Genomic DNA, 14,048 nt, shown 5'->3' on the forward strand with positions numbered 1-14,048 from the left:
ACGTCAGCAGAGTGAAGGGGGGTTTTAAAAGGAGCTTGATGCCCAGGATGTAGCAGAACCTTTCCGCTTGTGGTCCGGAGCGGAAGTCCTGGCAGTTTGTGGCAAACGGTATGTGGGAATATCTTCATGGGGGTCAGCAGACCGGCTGCTTTCCTACCCATTAATTGTACTTTGTAATACATCATGTCCCTATTCCCTTTCGCTACATTAATCCTTTGCACTTGGGTTTATGTTTGTTTCAGGTGGACAAGTTTTACCATAACATCTAATTTTCCTCTATGTAAGTGCAACCTGTATACATCGCCTTGGGCTATACATTGCCCACTACCATAGGCCTAAGCCTCTATTGAACTGATTAGGGGGTTCCCCCCCCCTTTGTTCCTATTTTCTTTCACTTTTGCTATTTCTACGGACCTTGTTGAGGATGAAGAAAACCTTATGCAAACAGAGACCATCCTAAATCCTTGCCTTAACTGGGACATCAATGGCCCAAACTGTGATCAAAAAACACTCCTCTTTTTTGTACCGAATGTAACCATTTGCCTTAGCCCAGTAAGTAATTCCCAATATATATATATATATATATATAATTGTTATTATATTTTTCTTTAAATGTAGTTAATTGCATTTAGTATTATGGGCTAATTGAATACCTATGTGTTTAATCAAGATACAACCTCCATATTGTTGGCTCCTACACTACCCCCCCCCCCCTTTTTTTTATTTCTTTGTTTAAAATGCATCAATTTTCCTGTATTGACATGTATATGTTTTATTTGATAGAGGGACTCCTGTTTACGCTAAATTTCTGAAGAAGCCTGATTTGGCAAAACCAGTCAAAATCACTTAGCGTTCAGAACCAATCCACATTCCATGCCCTTTGTTACGGCATGAAATTCTTTTATCATATCCTTGTGTGTGCGGTTTGTGAATTAAGTGCTTTTAATGTAGCTGTTCAATAAAATTGCTTGACTTTTTTCTTTTAAAGTATGTGTCCCGATTAGCTCTGATACCTAAAAAGATTATGCACCGTTAAAGTCCCAAGATACCCCTTCCTCTTTTTTCTTATTTAGTAAAAGGCATGGCGAGTTTTTTGAAGTTGTAATTTGTTTACAAAATTCTATGAAAAATGAAGAAATACGACATTTTTGTGGAAAAGAAAAAAAAACAAGTAATTTCTAACACACGTCATAGGCACACTTGCAACTTAACCCCAAAACAAATTCTGCTACTCCTGAGTAAGGCGATACCACGTGAGAGACTTTTCCACAGCCTAACCACACAGAGAAGCGCAACATCCAAGGAGCACCTTCAGCCATTATCTACTTTAGAACAAGGCCCTCTTCTGACGCTTTTTTTTACAAGTAAAAAAATCAGTATTTTTTGCTAGAAAATTATTTGGCAACCCCAAACATTATATATTTTTGTAGCCCTAGAAAAAAAAATGGTGGGTTTTGCAAATTTTTATGTCACACAATATTTGGGCAGCAGTTTTTCGAACGCAATTTTACACACTAGCACATAAATACATTTGAATTTCAATGCACACAATGACAATATAATACCCAAGTTTTTGGTAAAATATAAAATATGGGGTTGTGCCCGGTAGATACTACACGTCACACTTTTGTGCACGCTTGCGAAATGGCGCCAAACGTCAGTATTTAAAAATTTCCATAGGCAACGCATTATAAGCTTTTATTGTTTACAGTTTTTTACTAGTTTAGAGTAACCTGGGAGGTCTGGTGCTAGAATTATTGCTCTCTCTCTCTGACGTTCGTGGCGATACCTCACATGTGGTGTGATCGCTGTTTACGTATGCGCATGGGACCAACGTGTGCATTCGATCTTTGCACGCAAGCACAGGACGACAGGGATGCTTTACATCTTTTTTTTTATCTATTGGTGGGACACGGGTACACTGACAGATTTTTTTTATGTGCACTTGTACACTGACTGATGTTAATAGCCCACCGGTGGACACTGACAGATGTTGATGTTGCAACAGAACACTATTGCAGATGTTTTTGGTGCACCGGTACAGATGTTGATTGGACACTAACATATGTTTTGTGCACTGGGGACACAGACAGATGTTCATGGGACAGGGACAGTGGTGCTTGGTGTAATGTGGGAATGACTGCAGTCTGTGTGATCTGTGATAGCTCTCTATGAAAACTCATCCCTTACTGAGAGAGCTGTCAGCACAGGCTTCATCATCCCCCGTCATATATACATACACACACACACACACTAACTGAGCTCAGCAGGGAGAAAAAGACACGTCTCTCTCTGTTTGCACTGTGAAGGCTGTGATTGGAAACAGCCACCGCGTGATTAGGAGGGCCAATCTCAGCGCCCATATCCCACAGCTTAGATCATCGTGGTGCCCGGTCGGTCCCTCTAGGCAGTTACTAAAACTTTCCTTACGCTCTCACGATTTCTTAGCCCTGAACGGGCCTGTGGGTACTTGGGCATCCCTCCATACGGTAGTGATACCGTTTTTAATTCGACAGACCTGTCCAATCCATTGTTTGGACGCAAAGGGTAAGTTCATGAGCATAAAGCACGCACTATAAGATAAGCACACGACTCTTCATTTTTGGATGCATAGATATTTACTGTACAATATACTAAAACTTTTTGCTTTTCTAGGCATAATAGGTGCTTTATCTGGAACTTTGGGTGACCCCTGAGGAAGGGCTTATGTCATGCCCGAAACGCGTAGGGTTGGTTCCGGTTCTATGATCACCATATGCTTCTGCGCGTCCTCAATGCAGTCTGGTACATGGTCTGTCAAATGCATGCATATTTTAATGCCCTGTATGTGTTTGTAATTTTTGTATTTTCTTGTTTTTTGTCTGTTCAATATTTGTAACTTCTATAATAAAGCTATTTTATTTGTACAATACACAGTGTCTAGTGGCATTCACAGTCCCATTCCAAAAAGGGGAATGATGGCCACTGACACTGGGCACTGAGTGTGTGGGAATACTTTTTCTCTCTACTGCACAGCTTAGGGACCACGTGCAGGCACCCATTATGAGGGACGTATGGGTACATCCACTCAGAACAGTGAAGCTCCCAACCGGCTGTTTATGTATAATGGCCGGCTGGGAAGCGGTTAAAGTGCTACTAAACCCACAACAGTAAAATCAGTCTGTATATGGACTAAAGCATGCCTGTTATACTCACTATGGACCCTAAGGGGTTAATCCTCTTCATTGTGTAAAAAGTCTGATTGATACTGTCTTTTCGGATACTCCTTCTTCCACTGTCCTCCGATAATTTCCTGATAAAACAGAGCCTATGGAGTCAGGCTGCCCATGCTCAGTTTGGTGTGTTCTGCTTGAGGGTTTTTTTTTTTTTTTTAAATCTTGGGAGAGTGCATGGGATCAGCACCGGGCCAATCAGCACTGTCCAGACAGAGGGTCAGGGGTCTTAAAGTCTCATAGGACAGTCAGAAAATTCATCCTACAAGCTTTAACCGCTTGCCGACTGCTCACAGTATATTTACTGCGGCAGTCAGCCCCACACAGGCAGAGTGACGTAGGTCTACGTCGCTCGCCTGTGAGGCTCTGGGGAGCGAGCACGCACCCGCGGAGGCGCAGTCACGGACCCCCCCCCCCCGCCGCGCGCGTGTGACCAGCGGACCCGATGTCCGCCGGTCACTCGGCGATCGGCGGGGGAGAGGGAGAATGTCAGGCAGCTTGTGTAAACAAGCCACCTGTCATTCTCCTTGGTGTAAAGACACTGATCACACGGATCTACTATGTAGATCCATTGATCAGTGTCCTTACAGCTCAAGCCACAGCCAATCACAGTAGAAAGCACGCCCCTAGGGGCACACACAGCCCCTCCCTCCCAAATAAAGTTAACCCCTTCACTACCAGTGTATTTTTACAGTAACAGTGCATATATATATATATATATATATATATATATATAGCACTGATTACTGTAGAAATGTCACTGGTAACCCCAAAAGTGTCAAAAATGTCAGTCAAGGGTCCGATCTGTCCGCCCCAATGTCGCAGTACCGCATAAAAAAAAAAAAAAAAATCGCAGATCGCCGCCATTACACGTTAAAAAACAAAAATGACAAAAATCTTTCCCTTTGTTAGTAAACGCGATAACTTTTGCGCAAATCAATCAAAATACGCTTTTTGCGATTTTTTTACCAAACATAGGTAGCATAAAACAAATTGGCTGAAAATTTAAAAAAAATTTTGATTTTTACATTTTTTTTTTGGGGAATTTCATATAAAAAAATGTGAAAAATATTGTTATTTTTGCAAAATGTACGCTCTTTTTTTGTTTATAGCGCAAAAAAAAAAAAAAAAATCGCACGGGTGATCAAATACCACCAAAAGAAAGCTCTGTTTGTGGGAAAAAAAGGACGTCAAATTCGTTTAGGTACAGCGTCGCATGACCGCGCAATTGTCCGTTAAAGTCACGCAGTGCCGAATCGCAAAATACCCCCTGGTCGTTTAGCAGGAAAATCCTCCGGGGCTTAAGTGGTTAACCAGTGCTTGGCTGGACACTGACAAAATTCACCAGACTGCTCTAACTGCTGATGAGAAAAGGTATTACGCAAGTTATATTTACTAAAAAATTGCATTCCCATGTTCTGTGAGAGACCAGATACAGTGAATGCAGGATCCTGGGTTTACTAACACTTTAAAGTGGAGTTTCACCCACATTTTACACTTGGCTCCATGCAGATCTTGTTTGAAGACTAAAAACGTTTTTTGGGGGTTTTTTCGGTCGGTGTACCTTCTTTTTAATGCCATATTTGTCTTCTTCCGATGTAAGGGCAGCGCATTGGCTCCTGAGTATCATCAATGTGCATCGCTCACCATTGGTTTTATTTCCTGGTTCCTTAAATGATAGAAGAGGTTTCCAACGGGGTGAAAACTTAATCCAACGCCGCCATCGTTATGGAAACCCAGCCAACATGCAGTGGAGCACAATTCCATTGCACTGCACATGATCAGCTACCCAGCATGCACCAAAACCCAGAACAGAGACCCAAAGTGCTTCACATGCCCCCAGTCTAGATGGGCGTGCTGTACAGAACAAGAGAAAAATGGATTTTTGTAAAATCTTACCGTAAAATCCTTTTCTCTTAGCTCATTGACAGACGTAGTCCTCGGTGATACAGCACCTTCGGGTTATGTTGCCTCCACAGGAGCAGGACTAGACAGGAAATTAAAAAGCTCTGGCCACACCCTAGGGGCAGTCCCAGAGGGTATATCCTCTCTCTCTCTGCCTCAACAAATCAGTTATGTGAAAAAGCAGTCTTTAGAGATTTTAACCCAACCCAACTCAAAAAACAGAGGGGCAGGGACTACGTCTGTCAATGAGCTAAGAGAAAAGGATTTTACGGTAAGATTTTACAAAAATCCATTTTTCTCTAGCGCTCATTGACAGACGTAGTCCTCGGTGATACAGCACCTTCGGGACATCCCAGAGCAGTATCACAAATGAGGGGTGGGAAAATGAAAATCAAATCCCAATCTAGAAGGCCCAACCGGTGCCAACTAGAAGTTTACAATGCTCATCCTTAATGATGAGACTCAACAAAAAAGAGAAAAAAATTTTTTTTTTTTTTTCAAACAGAAAAAACCCTCGAGGTAGACCACCGGTCTCCTCAAATTGCGGCCTGCAAAACCTTGCGGCCAAATGAGGCATCCGCCGATGCCGTCACATCAATTTTATAGAACTTTGTAAAGGTATGTACCGACGACCAGGTGGCCACCTTACATACCTGGACCACTGACGCCTGATGGCGAAAGGCCCAGGAAGTACTGAGCGCTCGAGTGGAGTGCGCCCTAACAGGGAACGGAGGACTCTGACCCTTAATAGAATAACCCTGTACCACCGTTTGTCTAATCCATTTGGCAATGGTCGCGGCAGATGCAGGCAAACCCTTTCTGGGGCCATCCGTGATCACAAAAAGTGAATCCGTCTTACGGAATGATTCCGTAGCTTTCAGGTATACCCTGATTGCCCGAACCACATCTAAGGAATGCAACGCATGTTCCCGATGATGCTTGGGCTGAGGACACAAGGAAGGTAGTACAATATCTTCATTCAGATGAAAATCTGAAACCACCTTAGGAAGAAAGGATGGCTTAGGATGAAGTACTACCTTATCCCTATGAATCACTAGGTATGGGGACTGGCACGATAATGCAGCCAGTTCTGACACCCTGCGCAGAAGTAATAGCCACCAAGAAGGCCACCTTCTGGGATAAAGTAAGCAAGGGAATCTCCCTGATGTTTTCAAAGGGAGGTTTCTGTAGAACCGACAAAACCAAATTAAGATCCCAGGGCGGTAAGGGCGCGCGGACTGGTGGAGCCAGGTGCCGCACCCCCTGGATGAAATTCCGCACCAAGGACTTGGTAGCTAAAGGCTTCTGAAAGAAGATTGCTAATGCTGAAACTTGACCCTTGATGGTGCTCAAGGCTAGCTTCTGCTCAACCCCTTGTTGCAAAAAGGCCAATATTCGAGTCACCGAATAGGTACGTGGAGGAAATCCTAAAGATTCGCACCACGCAATATAAGTCTTCCATGTGTGATAATAGACCTTGCTGGAAGTCGCTTTCCTTGCTTTAATAAGGGTAGGAATGACTGAAGTAGACAAACCTCTGTCCTTCAGTAATTGGGTCTCAATGGCCAGGCCATTAAAACCAGCGACTGTAAAGCATGATGGTAAATTGGTCCTTGAGACCACAGACACTCCCTGAGACGAAGTTCCCACGGAACGTCTGCGACTAGCATGTCCAAGTCGGCCAGGCCGGCTTGAGGAGGCCAGCCTAGAATTTCTAGGACCACTGGCGCTGATAGAATCTGAACCAGGCGTCCCTAGAGGTATCTGGCCCCGACCATCCGAGAAAGTCTGGTCGTTTTCTGTTCCCACACATTTATCAGATACCTGATTGTTATCAGGAAGGGTGATCTTTTCTGGTTGAACCTCAGGGACCGAAGTCACCCGACTAGAGGCTACTTGGCCTATCTGGTCAACCAGATCCGATTCCTGTGAGGTATAGGGACTAATCTTAGGAAAAGGTAAAGGAAAAGATCTATTCAGGGAACGGTAACTACCGCTTCCTGTAGTACTTAAATGTTGGAAGGGAAGAATCGCACCGGTAGTAGTGGTTGATGCTCGATCTAATGTCCTGAATACCGGTGAAAACGTCCCCCCACCCTGAAACCGGGTGGGGGCGCACCTTCAGGCTGTGTACTCCTTTGCTTCGGGTTTGGCTGGGTTGGTCCTCTGCTTGTCCGACTAGCCCTTCTTGAACCCTCCTGGAGGAGTCTTGCCTTTCCCGCTTGTACCAGCCGGGCGCCCTTTATGGGCGGTAAAGAAAGGTCCTCGCTTGTTGCGAGGTCCCTTAGCTTTAGCAGCCTGTGGCAAAAAAGTGCTCTTGCCCCCAGTGGCATCCTTAATGATTTCATCTAGGTTGGCCCCAAATAGACGATTCCCCTGAAAAGGGAGATTTGTCAAGGTCTTTTTGGAACCTAGGTCAGCTGACCAGCATTTTAACCACAGCACACGTCTGAGGATGACCGATGACATAGATGCATGCCCTAATAAGGGAGTAGTGTCCAAGGCTGCGTCACAGATAAACTGTAGCCCTTGTATAATCTGTTCCATCAAATCAGATGTCTCCTGGGGAATATCTTTTCCCCTAAGGTCTTGGCGTACCAATCTCGCCCATTCCGTAAGTGTCTGGGAAACTAGACCAATAACAATTACTGGTCTAAATGCTGACCCTATCAGAGAGAAGATGGTGCGGGACTCTGCTTCCATCTTTCGATCCACCGGATCCTTAAAGGACGAAGTGTCCTCCACTGGGATAACCGTGGCTTTATTCAGCCTGGAAATAGGTGGATCCACCACTGGTGGTACCGTCCATTTCTTAATGATGGATTCCTCAAACGGATAGCGTCTAGCAATACGCTTGGAAATAGTAAAGGTACGTTTAGAATGCTCCCATTCTCCTTTAATCTGATTACCGAAACACTTGGGTACAGGAAAAACCTTCACCGTTTTGATGGGCTTATTAGTACCAAAAGGAATCTCTGTTTCAGTTGCCTCTGCCGGTAAAGCCTCAAGTTTTAAGGTTTCCTGCACTGCCACAACTAGTGCGTCCACCAATGCTTCTTGCTGAATTATAGCGGGAGAAGAAACGTCCTCCTCACTGTCTGAGGGGGCTTTACCTGAGACAACAGCCCTTGCAGAGGAACCTGCAACTGCAGTGACCATCTCTGAATCTGAGTCAGAGGTGTCAGATAGTATAGGGGTAGGCGGGGGTCGCTTCCTTGACCCCCGTCCCTGACAGGCCGCCTCCACCCGAGCCACCATAGACTCCAAAATTGCTGTAAATGACTCTACACTCTGTGCACCGGCGGGTCCCGTGGCCCCCTCGAGGGAAACAGGTGGGGGAATATGTGTGGCAGGGTCCATGATAATTCCAGTCACTTCCTGGATAATATAATTCAAAAATAAAAAACTTTTTTTTTTTTTTTTTTTCAGACCCCCAGCGCCACAAAAAGCCCCTTAGTGTTACCTGCTAGGGATCCCTATCGATCGAGAGAGAGAGAGATAGACCCCCAGGCTCACCACTTGATGCTCAGAGTTTAACTGCAACAGGTTACAGCGCTGTCTTGACAAACAGGAAGTCTTTTGGCTGGCTGCCCAGGAAGAAAGGAGGCGGCTCCGCCCCTCTGCACGCCTTCCGGCGCCTCCCCTAGCTCCACGAGGTGTTTGGATCACCTCAAACATGGCCGCCCCCATGCTGGAGACACGAGGCTACGCCAAAATGGCGGCTCGTGCGATCCAGCAAAAAAAATGGCGGCGGCCTGTACTGAATAGCGGTGTGCTGCAGGGCACACAACACTTTCTCTGCATGGGGATTTGGCGTGGTTGGCGGTACTGGCCCTGGCGGACCGCATGGCCATTCGGGAGGCCTGCTAATAGCTGGAGATCTGATTAGGAAGGCAGTCTACATGTCCGTGGCTTCTGACTGGTAGGTAGCTTATTCTTATCACCGTAAGATTCCCAGAATGCCACTGATTACAATCTTTTTAACATGTTTACAATTAGATTGTTAGCTCCCAAACCAAGTCTCCTGGCTTTTTGCACATAAAATCACACTCAAAGTAGGAGGATCTGTGTCATTTATAGGATAGAGAGGGACTCTATCTTACCATACAGAGAGGGGCCCGCGTTCACCACAAGATCCGTCAGGGGAAAAGGGGGAACATACTACTCACCATACCGGAACCAGGCGGGCACCAACTCCTGACAGTACCCCTCTCCACCGGGGCGGGAGGGCTGTCGACCGATATGGACGCCGTGACTCATGGTCTTTGGCGTTTCAGCGAGACGTTTAACTCGCGGGGTCAGTCCTTTAATGGGACTTTGTCGCGGCCGACCCAGCGCGGAGCTATGGCCTGCACGCGCTCGTAGGCTGAACTGGGGTGACCCCCGGATCTCAACATCCAGCCCGTCGCCCAGTTCAGCTTTCTTGCTTGAAGATCTCACAGGAACACTGGAGAAAAAAAGCTGTCTAAAAAAATCTTTTAAGAAAAAAATCTTGCCAGGACCTAAGATCCCAGCAAGGTATCTAGGTCCTTACTCCTAACTAGACAGAAAATAACTGATTTGTTGAGGCAGAGAGAGAGAGAGGATATACCCTCTGGGACTGCCCCTAGGGTGTGGCCAGAGCTTTTTAATTTCCTGTCTAGTCCTGCTCCTCTGGAGGCAACATAACCCGAAGGTGCTGTATCACCGAGGACTACGTCTGTCAATGAGCGCTAGAGAAAAGTAAGTTTTCAATCCAGCTTGAAAACAAACCAGGGGACACTTTTGAAGATAGCAAATGGTAAAACGAACGAACAAAAAAAAAAAAAAAAAAAAAAAAAAGGCCAGGAACTCTGCTTTAAGCCGGCTTGGCAAGATCCGATTGTCCAGAGACTGCGGAGTCTTGTCCCATTTGGCCAGAATCGCCCTTTGCTGGGACCTCGTATGGAACTGTGCAAACAGAACCACCTTGAAGGTAGACACCATCAAGTCCAGCACCCGAATGCAAGTCCAGAGGGAATACCATCTGCTGGACAGCAGGAGACGATTTGCAGCCTGCAATTTCTGGAGCTTGCCCAGGGGAAGGAGCACTCTGGCTAAGGCTGAGTCCTGAGTCAGACCCAGATAGTCCAGCTTTGTGGCTGGAAAAAGAGCAGACTTCTGAAAATTCAGAATTCAGCCAAACTCCCACAGAGTTCGTATGGTGATTTCCAGGTTTTCCACCAGAGCAGTAGGTGACACTGCTCGCAGAAGGAGGTCGTCCAAAAAGTCCAGTACCGCGATCCCCCGTTGGCATAACAACGCTAGCCCTGGGACTAACACTTTTGTGAAGACCTGAGAAGCAGAGGTGAAACCAAAGGGTAACACCACAAACTGATAATGCTCCTCTCCCATGGCAAAGCGGAGGAAGCGTTGGTGACCGACACATCCATTGGAATGTGAAGGTAAGCATCCTTGATGTCGATAGAGGCAAGAAAATCCCCCTGATGCAGGGATGCCACCACCATGCGAATGGACTCCATCCTGAACTTCTGCACCCGCACAAAGCAGTTCAGCGCCTTGAGGTCCAGGATTGGAAGCACCTTGCCTTTCTTCCTGGGAACTGTAAACAGGTTTGAGTAAAAACCCTGAAAATGTTCCAAAGTTGGAACCGGGACAATCACCCCTTGAAGTAACAGCTCTTGTACCGCCCCAAACAGTAAGCGGTTCCGGGACAGGCGCAAGTTGGAAGGAAATAACCTTGCCGGGGGACAAGAGCGAAACTTGATCTTGTAGACGGACCCAATTACTTTGTGGATACACTTGTCTTGTACCAGGGAAGTCCACGGGTCCAGAAACCAGCGAAGACGTACCCCCACCCCCGATACAGTGAGGGCGCACCGTCATGCTGAAGAATCTTTGTCCACGGGTCTGGAGAAGCCCACTCTCGGCTTGCCAGACCAGGTTCGTTTGGAAACTCCAGAGGAGGCCCTGAAAGGCTTCAAGCTCGTCAGTCGACCCTGAGGGACGAAAAATCTTATGAGCCAAGGAGGAGGGCCCACGTCTACGAAGAGGGTCCTTGCCCGTTGTAGCCTGCGAAAGAAAGGTACTCTTTCCTCCTGTGAGACCTTTAATGATGTCATCCAGGGTAGTGCCAAACAGGCGATCTCCTTGAAAGGGAAGATCAGTGAAGGCCTTTTTCGAAGTCTGGTCCGCAGACTAGCATTTGAGCCAAAAGACACACCTAAGGACCACTGCTGAAACAGATAGCCTAACGACTAGGGGAGCCGCATCTGAAGATGCATTACAAATAAACTGCAGCCCCTGGAACAGTTGGTCCACCAGCTTAGCAAAGGCAGGAGGGAGCAGTTCTCCCTCCAAGTCACGGTGTAAAAGGTCACTCGCTCAGAGTTTGCAATAGTGAATACCGGCCCCAGTGCCGAACCAGCCAGAGTATACATATTGCGGGCCACAGCCTCCGCCTTCCTGTCAGCTGAATCCTTAAAGGCCGGGACTCTTCAACCGGAGTCATGGTTGTCTTGTTCAATCTGGAAACCGGAGGGTCCACCACCGGTGAAACAGTCCACTCCTTAATAAGGAACTCCTCATAAAGGGGTATCACCTAGCAAATCGCTTAGGGACCCCAAGGGGAAGTTTTGTTTGTCCCCATTCTTTAGCCACAATTCTGTCAAAATAAGCGGGGAAAAAGGAAAACTTTTACCGCTCTAGATGGCTTGTGAGTGCCAAAGAGAACCTGTGCGTTCGCTGCAGCTGCATCCTCCATTTTTAAGGTCTCAGGCACAGATACAATCAGTGCTTCCACCAGCACCTTTATGTGCGCGATTGAAGATGTGGAGAAATCATCCTCACCATCTGAGGGCGCGTGGTCGCAGACCCAGCAGGGAGACCCACGCCTGCGGCGGCCGAATCAGATTCGGGTTCTGATGAGACAGGGGACTCTTTTTGCTACACCCAGGACACAAAGGACTCCAGGACCACCGTCAGTGTATCGATGGATGGATGGGACCCGGAGGGCCCCGCAGCCCCAAAGAGCAGATCAGGTAGGGAGATGTGCTCCATAGACTCCATGAATCACCAGGGAGACTCCACAAAGTGCAAAACACTGCAAAGGGACAACCCCTACCGTGCTGGCAACACCACCCAGTCGCCAGGCACAAAGTGATCCTCAGCAAAGAGGGAGAAGACCCCACAAGACTCACCACCGAGCAGAAACAGGCACCTGCAGCCACCAGGATAATCTGCACTCCATGTGCGGTGATAAAGAAGTGAAAAGATCCAGGAGTCAGCACCAGGGGATGAGGAGGGGTTCCCACCACCAAAATCGCCACCCACAGGGTTCCACAGTCATAGCTGCCACTAAATTTAATGGCAAACCACCGCAAAATGGTCACCGGACTACACAAACATGGCCACCGTGCATTGCGCACACAGGCTACAACAAAATGGCGGCCCCACGAGGCACCCAGGGACCCAGGAGGGATCCCCAGGCCTCAAGGACAGGCCCAGGCAGGACAGAGGGGGGCCCTGGAAGGAGCCCCCACCAGGTACAACGCCCCCCGCATAGCCGATCGTCTGGTCGCCAGCATAGCGCCCTGCCCCGAACCCAGGAGGTTGACAATAACACCCACACAGCCCAGCAGAGGTGGGGGGGGGGTAGGATGGGGGACAGATAAAGGGGGGTGCCTGACCGGCAAGAGGGAAACCCAGGGGTCCGACCGTCCCAAAGAGGGGCCCACGTTCGCTCCAAATCCTGCCAGGGGGAGAGGGGGGGCAGCTACTCCCCATACCAGGAACCAGACGGGCACACCTCCAGACAGAACTCCTCGCCTTTGAAATGGGGGGCTGTCGGCCAGGAGGAACACTGTGACTTCGGTCAAGACCCAGTCCTATGCAACATCACAAGGCTAGCACGGAGCTGAGGTCTGTGCGCACGCGCTCACTGGCCAGACTGGAGTGACCACTAGATCTAGATTATCCAGCTCGTCGCCCAGTTTGGCAGTTGATTGTGGACCTCACAGGAAAAAAACAGGAGAAATATTTCTATCTAAAAAAAAGAAAAAAAATTGCCAGGACCAGAGATCTCAGTAAGGAACTAGGTCCTTACCCCTGACTAGGCAGAAAAAAACTATACCTATACCTAGTACCTATAGCAGAGAGAGGGAGCATATCCCCTGGGACTGCCCATAGGCGTAGCCAGACTTTTTTTCTGCCTAGTGTCCTACTCCTGTAGGGGCCAGTATAACCCAATGGTTAGGAATATCAGAAGCTGTGCCGTCAATAAATGAAAGAGAAATTTGATTCGATTTTTTTTATTTGGAATGTTTTATAGAAGAAAGAAAGAAATGTGTTTTTTTCATAATTGTCGCGAAAAAAAACAAAAAAAAACCGCAGAGGTGATCAAATACCAGCAAAAAGAAAGCTCTATTTGTGGGGAAAAAAGGACATCAATTTTATTTGGGTACAGCGTCGCACGCCCGCGCTATTGTCAGTTAAAATAAAGCAGTGGCGTATTGCAAAAAATGACTTGGCCATTGAGGGCGTAAAACCTTCCGATCCTTACGTGGTTAAAGTGCCTGTAAAGTGGCGAATCTGTAGTATGCATAAAATATGCTGCAGAAAAAAAAAAACATTTCTAAAGGAAAAAAACAAGTCAAATACCATTTAAAATAGCTCGCAGTTAGATTTCAATGGTGTGGGGTCCTCCCCAAAATCCATACCAGACCCTTATCTGGCATGCAGCCTCGCAGGTCAGAAAAGATGGGGGGGGGGGGGGGGGGAGGACGAGTGAGCATCTCCCCTCTCCATTAATACCAGGCCACATGCCCTCAACATGGGGGGCCCTTTCCCCCACCCCAAAGCACCCTGTGCCCATGTTGGAGGCCAGGCTGTGGTTGTGGGGGTCTGCAAGCAGGAGCTTTTCAGAATCTGGAAGCCCTCTTTAACAAGGGGCCC

Source organism: Pelophylax lessonae (assembly GCF_965119305.1).
Source record: "Pelophylax lessonae genome assembly, chromosome: 2".
Lineage (NCBI taxonomy): Eukaryota > Metazoa > Chordata > Amphibia > Anura > Ranidae > Pelophylax > Pelophylax lessonae.